The sequence below is a fragment of the Anolis sagrei genome, chromosome 9 (assembly GCF_037176765.1).
Source record: "Anolis sagrei isolate rAnoSag1 chromosome 9, rAnoSag1.mat, whole genome shotgun sequence".
NCBI lineage: Eukaryota > Metazoa > Chordata > Lepidosauria > Squamata > Dactyloidae > Anolis > Anolis sagrei.
The window spans coordinates 19,252,009-19,264,192 of NC_090029.1; the positions used below are offsets into that span (position 1 = coordinate 19,252,009).

At 43.5% G+C, this 12,184-nt stretch overlaps 1 protein-coding gene across 3 annotated transcripts in view; it reads left to right on the forward strand.

Moving 5' to 3' along the window:
- Positions 1 to 806: 806 nt before the first annotated feature.
- ZNF609 (zinc finger protein 609) overlaps positions 807 to 12,184 on the forward strand; it is an 83,812-nt gene continuing 72,434 nt past the window's right edge. For 2 of the 3 annotated variants that reach the window (XM_060755595.2, XM_060755594.2), the window contains exon 1: positions 808 to 1,104. The gene's annotated coding sequence lies outside the window, so the exon portion shown is untranslated. Of the gene's footprint in view, positions 1,105 to 12,184 lie in introns of all 3 variants that reach the window. The other variant, XM_060755596.2, reaches the window with a different exon arrangement.

Below are 12,184 nucleotides of genomic sequence, written 5' to 3' on the forward strand. Positions count from 1 at the left end.
GACAGGTCTATGAAGACAGCTCCTGAGATCGGCTGCCTTTCAAAGCCATCTTCTATGTGCTGAGTCAGGTTCAGCACTTGAGATGTGTAGCTTTTGCCTTTCCTGAAGCCAGCTTGCTGTGGAATCAGACATGGGTCTATTTTTTCCATAATTCTATGCAGAATAAGGTGTATAGATGATATATATAAACAGGTATATAGATATAGATGCGTACTTTGGCCACATCATGAGGAGACAGCAAAGCCTAGAGAAGACAATTATGCTGGGGAAAGTGGAAGGCAAAAGGAAGAGGGGCCGACCAAGGGCAAGATGGATGGATGGCATCCTTGAAGTGACTGGACTGACCTTGAAGGAGCTGGGGGTGGTAACGGCCGACAGGGAGCTCTGGCGTAGGCTGGTCCATGAGATCACGAAGAGTCGGAGACGACTGAACGAATGAACAACAACACATAGATATAGATGATGTTGATGATTATTATTTGTTGTTGTTCATTCGTTCAGTCGTCTCCGACTCTTTGTGACCTCATGGACCAGCCCACGCCAGAGCTCCCTGTCGGCCGTCACCACCCCCAGCTCCTTCAAGGTCAGTCCAGTCACTTCAAGGATGCCGTCCATCCATATTATTATTATTATTATTATTATTATTATTATTATTATTATTATCATGGAGGGCAAGGTAGATCCAGCCTCAGAACTCCGCCCCGGGTTTTCTTTCAAGGGGAAGGAGAAAGAGAGAGAATCCTTCTCCCAGGTTTTCCCTTTCCCCGCCTTCCGAAAAATCCAGATTCCGGGTTTTCCTTCCAGCCGCAGATCCGGGCTCTTGGCTCCACGCTGCTTTGCCCGGCCTCCTTTCGGGAGGGCTGCGTGCGCGTCCACGAGAGAGAGAGAGGGGTAGGGAGTGTGAGAGAGCGAGCGCGCGAGCCGAGGCGCGGGGGCGCGCACAACCCCCCCCCTCCCTCCCGTCCCTGGCTGTCCTCGCGCCTCCTTCTCCTCAGGCGGCGGCGGCTGTGGCGGCGGTCATGGGGCCTTGAGGCGTCGTCGGCGGCGGAAGAGGAGGCGTCGTCGTCGGCTCCATGGAGGCTCCATGGAGGCCGGAACCTGAGGGTGAGTCTGAGGGGGGAGAATGGCGGCGGGCGGGGCGGGCGCGCTGGGACCGGCCTCTCTCTGTCTCTGTCTCTGTGTGTCTCTCCTTCCCTCATGGCGGCCGAGAGGCACGCTAGGCCCAGGCCTGCCTTCTCTGTGCCTCTCGCTAGGCCGCAGGAAAGGCGGGGGGAGGAGGGGAGGGGGAGGGGGGTCTGGCCCACGCTTCACCTCACTGCCCTCAGAATCAATATCCCTGCAAAAGGGAAGAGGAAAAGGAAGAGGAGGAAGAGGAAGTATGGCAGGATGGGGCTGGGCTGCCTGGCCCTGGCTGTCTCTCCCAACCCTCTGCATCGACCCTTCTGTCAGGCGAGGAAGGCTGGGTCTGGGCCCTTCCACACTGCCTCTTGATCCCAGCATCTCACCCCAGGTTATTTGTTTGTTTATTTATTTAAAACATTGATATCCCTCCCTTCTCACCCCAACTCAAGGGACTCAGGGTGGAGCACAGCATATCTACAGCAAACATTCAATGCCAGGACACAAATTCTTACATCTATATAAATAAAAATGTAATGTTCGTTTGTGGTATTCACAGAACTCAAAAACCACTGGGGCAATTGGCACCAAATTTGGACACGATTATTATTATTATTATTAAACTTTATTTGTACCCCGCTAACATCTCCCGAAGGACTCGATGCGGCTTACAAAGGCCAAGGCCTTAATACACAATATAACAATACAAAACCTAAGCAAATTAAAACAGTAAAGCATAATAAACAACAGGCAATAACAATACACTAAAACACAATAAAATAAACTGGGCCAGGTCAGAGTAATGGGTACAGGATTAAAAGTGCTGATGTGACAGGTGGTATATAAGGCATTATAGGGCAAGTGCAGTGTGCGGTGTGCAGCAATCTTAGTTCTAATAAAGTGCTTATGGGACTTGGTATTGGAGATTTCCTAATCTGGGAAGACACATCGGAACAGCCAGGTCTTCAAGTTCTTTCTGAAGACTGCCAACAATACCCCTAACAAGCTGGGTTGCAGCTAAACATAAAAAAAAAAACCAAGATTATGGCAACAAGAATGATTGACAACTAGAAAGTAGAGGGAGAAAATGTGGAGGCCGTGACAGACTTTGTATTTCTAGGTGCAAAGATTACAGGGGCTTGACGAATGCAAGGCTGAAGTTAAAATTGCTGGAAGTAACATGAACAACCTTAAATATGCAGATGATACCACTTTGATGGCCAAAAGCGAGGAGGAGCTGAGGGGCCTTCTAATCAAGGTGAAAGAAGAAAATGCAAAAGCTGGGTTGTAGTTAAACATAAAAAAAAAAAAACCAAGATCATTGCAACAAGAATGATTGACAACTGGAAAATAGAGGGAGAAAATGTGGAGGCCGTGACAGACTTTGTATTTCTAGGTGCAAAGATTACTGCAGATGCAGACTGTGGCCAGGAAATCAGAAGACGCTTCCTTCTTGGGAGGAGAGCAATGTCCAATCTCGATAAAATAGTAAAGAGTAGAGACATCACACTGGCAACAAAGATCCGCCTAGTCAAAGCCATGGTCTTCCCTGTAGTAACCTACGGATGCGAGAGCTGGACCTTAGGAAAGGCTGAGCGAAGGAAGATCGATGCTTTTGAGCTGTGGTGTTGGAGGAAAGTTCTGAGAGTGCCTTGGACTGCGAGAAGATCCAACCAGTCCATCCTCCAGGAAATAAAGCCCGACTGCTCATTGGAGGGAAGGAGAGTAGAGGCCAAGATGAAGTACTTTGGCCACATCATGAGGAGACAGCAAAGTCTAGAGAAGACAATTATGCTGGGGAAAGGGGAAGGTAAAAGGAAGAGGGGCCGACCAAGGGCAAGGTGGATGAATGGCATCCTTGAAGTGACTGGACTGACCTTGAAGGAGCTGGGGGTGGTAACGGCCGACAGAGAGCTCTGGCGTGGGCTGGTCCATGAAGTCATGAAGAGTCGGAGACTGAATGAATGAACAACAACAACAACCCCTAACAACCCAATGTATGTTCTCCACTCAAAAAAAAAAAAAGAGTTTGAGATGGGCTCTGTAGACTCATCTATATAAATAAAAATGTAATGTTCATTTGTGGGATTAACAAAACTCAAAAACCACTGGACGAATCGACACCAAATTTGGACACAAGACACCTAACAACCCAATGTATGTTCTCCACTAAAAAAAAAACACGAATTTGTCATTTGGGAGTTGTAGTTGCTGGGAATTATGGTTCACCTACAATCATAGAGCATTCTGAACCCCACCGACGATGGAACTGAACCAAACTTGGCACACAGCTCTCCCATGACCAACAGAAAATACTGGAAGGGTTTGGTGGGCAGTGTCCTTTGGTTTTGGAGTTGTAGTTCACCTACATCCAGAGATCACTGTGGACTCAAACAATGATGAGTCTGGACCAAACTCTACACCAGGGGTCCTCAAACTAAGGACAGGGGGCCGAATGCAGCCCTCCAAGGTCATTTACCCGGCCCTCGCTTAGGATCAACCTAAGTCTGTAACGACTTGAAAGCACACAACAACAACAACAACAACAACAACAACAACAACCCTATCTCATCAGCCAAAAGCAGGCCCACACTTCCCATTGAAATACTAATAAATATATATTTGTTAAAATTGTTCTCCATTTTAATTATTGCATTGTTTTAAGTGGTTTTTGCACTACAAATAAGATATGTGTAGTGTGCATAGGAATTCATTCAAGTTTTTTTCCAATTATAATCCAGCCCTCCAACAGTTTGAGGGACTGTAACCTGGCCCTCTGTTTACAAAGTTTGAGGACCCCTGATCTACACGAATACTCAATATGCCCAAATATGAACACTGGTGGAGTTTGGGGAAAATAGAATCTTGACATTTGGGAGTTGTAGTTGCTGAGATTTATAGTTCACCTACAAAGAGCATTCTGAACCCCAACACCGATAGAAGTGGGCCAAGGCATGGAAGGGGATAGCGAGTATCTATATAAATAAAAATGTCACGTTAATTTGTGGGGTTAACATAAGAACCACTGGGGGAATTAACACCAAATTGGACACAAGACACCTCTCAGGCCAACGAGTGACCATCACTCATAAAAAGACTGAAAAACACAGCAGAAGAGACTTAAAAAGCCATTAAAAAATACATTACAACGCATTTGCCAAACCACATATATACACAAATATACACACACACTTATATACACACACAAAACACATATGCACAGATTGGGCCACAGCAACGTGTGGCGGGGGATGGCTAGTATATAATAATAATAATAATAATAATAATAATAATCCTTTATTTATACCCCGCCACCATCTCCCCAAAAGGGACTCGGAGCGGCTTACACGAGACCAGGCCCGGCGATACATTACAGCAAAATAAAATACAGAACAATAAAAATAACATCACAAAGTAAATAAAACATTCAGATAAAATAAGTGTAAAATAACATAATGCAGAATTTTGGGCAGGCCAAATGCACGACATAAAATGATGTCCAGGGTGGGAGAAAGAACTCTTGTCACTTTCAGGCAGGTGTTGCAATTGTCCACCTCGATTAGCATTGAATGGCCTTGCAGCTTCAAAGCCTGGCTGCTTCTTACCTGCGAGGAATCCTTTGTTAGGAGGTGTTAACTGGCCCTGCTTGTTTCCTGCCTGGAAGGATGTGCCGGGTGGGAGAAAGAACTGTCTGTTGGAGGCAATTGTCCACCTTGTTGTTCATTTGTTCAGTCGTTTCCGACTCTTCGTGACCTCATGGACCAGCCCAGGCCAGAGCTCCCTGTTGGCCGTCATCAACCCCAGCTCCTTCAAGGTCAATCCAGTCACTCAAGGATATCATCCATCCATCTTGCTCTTGGTCAGCCCCTCTTCCTTTTTCCTTCCATTTTCTCCAGCCTCATTGTCTTCTCTAAGCTTTCCTTTCTTCTCATGATGTGGCCAAAGTACTTCCTCTTGGCCTCTACTATTCTTTCCTCCAATGAGCAGTCGGGCTTTATTTCCTGAAGTATGGACTGGTTGGATCTTCACATGGTCCAAGGCACTCTCAGAACTTTCCTCCAACACCACAGTTCAAAAGCATCTCTCTTCCTTCGCACAGCCTTCCTTCTTGTCTAGCTCTCACATCCGTAGGTGACTATGTGGAATACCATTGCTTTAACGATGTGGATCTTTGTTGCCAGTGTGATGTCTCTACTCTTCACTATTTTATCAAGATTATTTTTATTTATTTTTAAGCTCGATATAATATATAATATATTGTATATACATACACTATTTATAATATTATAATATAATACAATATAATAATAACTATTTATCTATTTACCATATTTATATACTGCCCCTCTCAAGCCAAAGGTGACTTGAGGCGGTTTACAGTCGGCAGTCAATGCCCCCAAACAACATAAATACAGTTTAAAACATTACATATACTATAAACCACATAAAAGCAATAAAATAATAAAAATCATGAAGCACAAGTCCTCAGTGCCTCATCACTAAAATCATTTTTCCGTCGCATTGTCCAATCGTTCCGTGGATCTCAATTAATCTGTTACACTTCGTCTACAAATGCCTGCTCAAACAGTCAGGTTTTGACTCTCTTTTGAAATGTTAGGAGGGAGGGAGGTGATCTAATATCCCTTGGGAGGACGTTCCGTAGCCAAGGAGCCACCACTTAGAAGGCCCTGTCTCTCGTTCCTGCTAATCGCATCTGCAAAGGCGAGACCGACAGCAGGGCCTCATCAGACGATCTTAAGCACCTAGATGATATATAGGGAAAGATGCATCCGGACAGGTAAGCTGGGCCGGAATTGTTTAGGGCTTTATAGGCTAAAGCCAGCACTTTGAATTGTGCCCGGTAGCAAACTGGCAACCAGTGGAGCTGGCGCAACGGAGGAGTTGGGTGCTCCCTGAGCGCTGCTCATGTTAACAACCTGACTGCTGCCCGTTGGACCATTTGAAGCTTCCGAACAGTCTTCAAAGGTAGCCCCACGTAGAGCGCATTGCAGTAGTCTATATGGGATGTGACTAGAGCATAGACTACTGTGGCCAACAATACAATATTAAAATTATATATTTTATATTACATGTTTGTTGTTGTTCATTCGTTCAGTCGTCTCCGACTCTTCGTGACCTCATGGACCAGCCTACGCCAGAGCTTCCTGTCGGCCGTTACCACCCCCAGCTCCCTCAAGGTCAGTCCAGTCACTTCAAGGATGCCATCCATCCATCTTGCCTTTGGTCGGCCCCTCTTCCTTTTGCCTTCCACTTTCCCCAGCATAATTGTCTTCTCTAGGCTTTCCTGTCTCCTCATGATGTGGCCAAAATACTTCAACTTTGTCTCTAGTATCTTTCCCTCCAGTGAGCAGTCGGGTTTTATTTCCTGGAGGATGGACTGGTTGGATCTTCTCGCAGTCCAAGGCACTCTCAGCACTTTCCTCCAGCACCACAGCTCAAAAGCATCGATCTTCCTTCGCTCAGCCTTCCCTAAGGTCCAGCTCTCACATCCGTAGGTGACTACAGGGAATACCATGGCTTTGACTAGGCGGATCTTTGTTGCCAGTCTGATGTCTCTACTCTTCACTATTTTATCGAGACTGGACATTGCTCTCCTCCCAAGAAGTAAGCGTCTTCTGATTTCCTGGCTACAGTCTGCATCTGAAGTAATCTTTGCACCTAGAAATACAAAGTCTGTCACGGCCTCCACGGTTTCTCCCTCTATTTTCTATTATTGTATATTAATATTACAATATAATGGTAGAGTACAATATAGTAACATATAACACTGATATTGTACTATCCGTTAAAAAACCTCCAAAGAAGGAGACTCCATTGGACTCCCAGGCAGCATATTCCACTGCCAAACAGTGCTTACCATCAGGAAGTTCTTCCTTATGTTTAGGTGGAATCTCTTTGCCTGAAGATTGAATCTGTTGCTTCATTGTGTACTGGTGTCTAGAGTCGCAGAAAACAAGCTTATCCCCTCCTCAGTGGGACATCCTTTCAGATACTTACATGTAGCTATCACATCCCCTCTCGACCTTCTCTTCTCAAAGGGCTCTTTTACACTGCCATATAATCCAGATTATCAAAGCAGATAATCCACATTATCTGCCTTGAACTGGATTACGTGAGTCTACAGCACTATATTATCCAGTTCAAAGCAGATAACGGGGTTTTTATATGTCAGGGTAGAAGGGGTCCCTCCTGAGATTGGGGGAGTGACACACATCATTTTGTAAAATACACCTATGATCAGAAGTGATATCTGGGCACAAATGTTGTTTATTTGTTGTGAGGAGATTGGCTTTCTTAAGGCTGCTGTAAAAAAAAAAAAGAACACACACACATACAATCTTATGCCCCTTAGCACAGATTGCTGCATCCCTATTTTGTTAAAAGCAGCCGATGGATGATTGTGTGGCTGAGGCTGGTCTAGATGTGAAAGCATGTGCAGTGACAGCCCAGAGTGTGACGGGTTCCTTTCTGTTGAGTGTGGAGCCTTTGATGCACAGAGGGCATGAACAGGGTCACCATGAGGATGTCATTTGAGGCCGCAAGGCTTTTGCCAGGAAGTGTGTGGGTTTCTGTGATTGGATACATTTGACATTGTGATTGTTCCTTGTTGCTTGGGAGCATTTTAGAAATCAGAGCAATCTCTGCTGTTTCCTTAGAAGTGTGAGACATCCAGACCACTGCTGCCTCGTGTTAATTTATGTAAACCTTAGTGTATATATCCATTTAATTGTTCTGCAGCCATGGAGGACTTCTTGGAGCTATCGTTATTGTAGGCTTACTAAGGCACTTTGTGTCATAGCCAATTGGCTGCAGCCCAACTATAACCTGGTCCCACCCATTTTCTACATGAATTCAGTGAGGATGCTATCATATGGGAACTGGCAACTGATGATCCTAGGCATGAACATATCAGGGACATCTAACCAGCTCCCAACAAAAGATTGCCCTAGGCACTGCCAGGCCATCACATGCTAATCAAGGTGGTCAGTTGAAACATTCACACTTTGCTTCAACAGACAAGAGTTCTTTGTCCCACCCTGGTCATTCCACAGATATATAAACCAATTTTCCTAGTTCCAACAGACATCACTACCTCTGAGGATGCTTGCCATAGATGCAGGCGAAACATCAGGAGAGAATGCCTCTAGAACATGGCCATATAGCCCGAAACCTACAACAATCCATGAATATATTGTTGGAAATATTCTGTTGGTCTGATGTAACACAAAAGTTCTCTCTCTGTTGTTTCATCAGTCACAACATGTATTTAAACAAAGCATTGTTTGATGGCATCAGGTAGGGATAAACGAGTCCAAAGTATTCAGGTAGTCAAAACACAAGGTAGTATACATCTGCCAAGGTGTGTTAGACATGATAGGTCTGTATATATTTCCTTTTTGACATCTATTTATAAAGAACCAAGGTTGCTTCTGTACTTGGTTCACTTGCCAGTATAATAAAATGCAATATTTAGCCTGACTTAGCTATAGCCCGTTGAGAATGAGTGCCAATCTTGTAAAACATCTTTGCCTGAAAGAAATCATTGCTTGCCTTTAATGTTTAGGTTACTGCAGCCTAACAGTTCTTCTCAGTGCCTCTGAATGGCACAGAATCATGGATGGTGTTCAGAACAAGTCATATGTCAGTCCTGTATGCTATATTGAGAACCTAATATTAAAAGCTGCCTTGTCCCTGCAGTGTTCCTTGATGTCTTTACTGCTTCACATAATGTGGGCTGTGCTTCTGTCTGTGAAGTATTCCTGCTCTTAGAGTAGGAAATGATAGTTCCTCAGTGGTGTCCTTGATGGGAAGAAGGAAGTCGCTTAACAGTGGATTGTAGTAGGTTTTTTCGGGCTATATGGCCATGTTCTAGAGGCATTCTCTCCTGACGTTTCGCCTGTATCTATGGCAAGCATTCTCAGAGGTAGTGAGGAGTCGCTTAACAGTTCATTACTGCTGCCAAAAGAAATGAATGGGTAGTTTGAAACACCCCATGCACACAATCCAGGTTGATGTCAATCTGGTCATTGCTAGGTGCTTCCATTTTTTTCTGTGTGTTTGTGCACCAGTGTATTCAGTTGCTGTTGCATCTTCTATGTAATAGCTATTGTTGTGAAAAATTACTTGCTTCATACTTTGCTCTGCTTTATGGGGTTAGGATAGGTTATATCTTTTTAATCTCAGCAAAATGGATTTATAATTTTTAGATGTAGTTATGTGTGAGCACATTTTGAAAATCAAAACTTGATTACTCTTTCAAATTTATGAGGTAGTGTAGTTGGTAGTTAAAGTTGTGTTCCTTGTGCTTGTGATAGTAATGGAAATCTAAACAACCACATTATGTAGGAGAATTGATTATCTAGGATCAGATTATGCCTCTGAGGTCTCAAACCAGTGGTTTTCCACCTGTGGGTCCTTCAGTGCCCATTGGCCTTCAATGCCCATTGGCCTTCAATGCCCAGAAATCCTAACAGCTGGGATTTCTAGGAGTTGTAGGACAAAACACCTGGGGACCCACAAGTTGAGAACCACTGTCTTAAACTCATACTCCTGAGTAAAATTTGTGAAGTACACTTTTCCTGTACCTCACATTCATATGTTTATCAAATCTGACCTCTGCCCCAATTTGCCTTGAATTTCAGTCAAGCTCATCTGCATTTTAATTCCAGGATCATGTTAGAAATATTTTTTTTTAAAGGAAAATTGGTGTTAAAAGCCACCTTCCTAAGTTTAATAGAAGAACAGTATGTTTGACTTCTTACCTAGTCTGGGTGACAGATTTTTAAACTTGCCAGTTGAGGTAAATCTCAGAACCTTTGTTTCAAGATAGATTAAAGAACTGCAGTAGCTTTTTTCCCCTTGCAAAATCCCAATTGTGAGATGAAAAATCATAGACCTTGATGTTTAATGGTCCCACTGATTCTCTGGCATCATTCCGTTCAACATTCCATTTTCTGATAAATTTAAAGAGTACTGTGCATAATTTTATTTCAAACATATTGATCTTCAGCTAGTTTTAATTTCTGCTTGATTATAGTACTCTACTTTTCCCTATTTGAATAGTTTTATGTTTGAAACTATTCTAAACTTAGCTTTGTAACCTATTTTTTTTTTAAATTGAATGTATTTTTGGCATCTTCTAGTAGAAAATACCAATATATACATGTAGTTAGGGACAATTTGACACGGCATAACCAAGGGTGGACTAATTTATCTTATCACCAATAAATCAGAAACGGATGTGCTTACATTTGGCATATGGATGACATATAATAAAGGTAAAGGTTTCCCCTGACATTAAGTCTTGTAGTGTCAGACTCTGGGGAGTGGTGCTCATCTCCATTTCTAAGTCGAAGAGCCGACTTTGTCCATAGGCATCTCCAAGGTCATGTGGCCAGCATGACTGCATGGAGTGCCGTCACCTTCCCGCAGAAGCAGTACCTATTGATCTACTCACATTTGCATGTTTTAGAACTGCTAGGTTGGCAGAAGCTAGCGCGAATAGTGGGAGCTCACCCCACTCCCCGGATTCGAACTGCCAAGCTTTTGGTCAGTAAGTTAAGCGGTTTAACCCATTGTGGCACCAGGGATCACAATTTCTTTTCTGAAATATTTTGGTTATACAGTATTTGTTCAAATAGTGTTATAAATTGACATTTGTTCCATCTTTAAAACATGTTTTCTTATGTGACACCGGTGGAGGTGATAAGGGAAAGCATCCCCAAAATATTTGGTGGGGAAAAAAATGAACACTCTGGTTTTCCTTTCCCTGTAAATATTTTCATGCTACATGTTTTTCCTTACTACAGCAGTGACCAAGTTGATCTATTCACTTGACGAAAAGCATACATTTAAGTCAATAGTTATTTTGGACTTCACAGCTGTTTTTTTTTTAATGTGCTGCCATGGTCTCTCTTTGCTATCCCCTTTTGCCTGACCTTTGAAGCTGGGTTCATGCCTGTGAAGAGCTTTGAAGATGAGATTGGTTTGAGGAGAGGTTCAGAGGAGTCTTCTGGAGGTGGGGAACTAAACTGTATTTGTTTTACTCAGTGTTAAATACTTTGTTCTTAGGGATGTATTGCTTCTGAGCAAACATCTACTTAGAAGCCATGCTAAATTGTTTCCTTGTCACTTTTTCCTTTGCCCTTCAGCAGGCTTAAACCTATATATCAATGATGGGGGTTGGGTCTTAGCACCACACCTGGCATAATAATGCGTAACATAATTATATTATAAACATGTTTTACTTGACAACTCTTTTTTGTGTTTCAAGTAACAGCATTACAGTAAGTCTTCTATTTCTGTGCAGCCAAGATTTTTATAAATACAGCATGCTTATTGTTCCAGGTGAGCTGCTGCTGGAAAGCTATGAAAATAATGTTTCTTTTCAGGTGTCTGCCTGGGTAATAAACAGCTTCAAGCTAATTATGTGCAATTCATTGAAAAGGCAAGAGGGCCTCCGGTGACCCTTGTGGAAGCAGGTGATAGTTTAACTGGGTTCAGTTGCTGGTATGTATTGAGAAACAGTAATGGCTTGCGTAAAGGGCACTTTTTAGTGGGGAAGTGGCACAGCAGGTCAGAACCACAGCCAGGTGATTGCTTGGTGTGATGAGGGGGGTGATTTTGCTCTAAGTCTTTTGGTGTACAGTATTTATTTATTTATCATGTCAGGAGCAATCAAACATTTGTATTACATTTTTAACAAAACAAACAAACAAACGAACAGACAGACAAAACACAAAGTTTGCAAGCTTGGTAGTTGATTAAATGTCCTTTGACCAGTACCTGGCCACTTGGAGTGCCTCTGGTGTTGCCGCAAGGAGGTCCTCCATTGTGCATGTAGCAGGGCCCAGGCTGCATTGCAGTAGGTGGTCAGAGGATTGTTCTTCTCCACACTTGCATGTCGTGGATTCCACTTTGTAGCCCCATTTCTTAAGGCTGGCTCTGCATCTCGTGTTGCCAGAGTGCAGTCTGTTCAGCGCCTTCTAAGTTGCCCAGTCTTCTGTGTGCCCAGGGGGGAGTCTCTCATTTGGTATCAGCCATT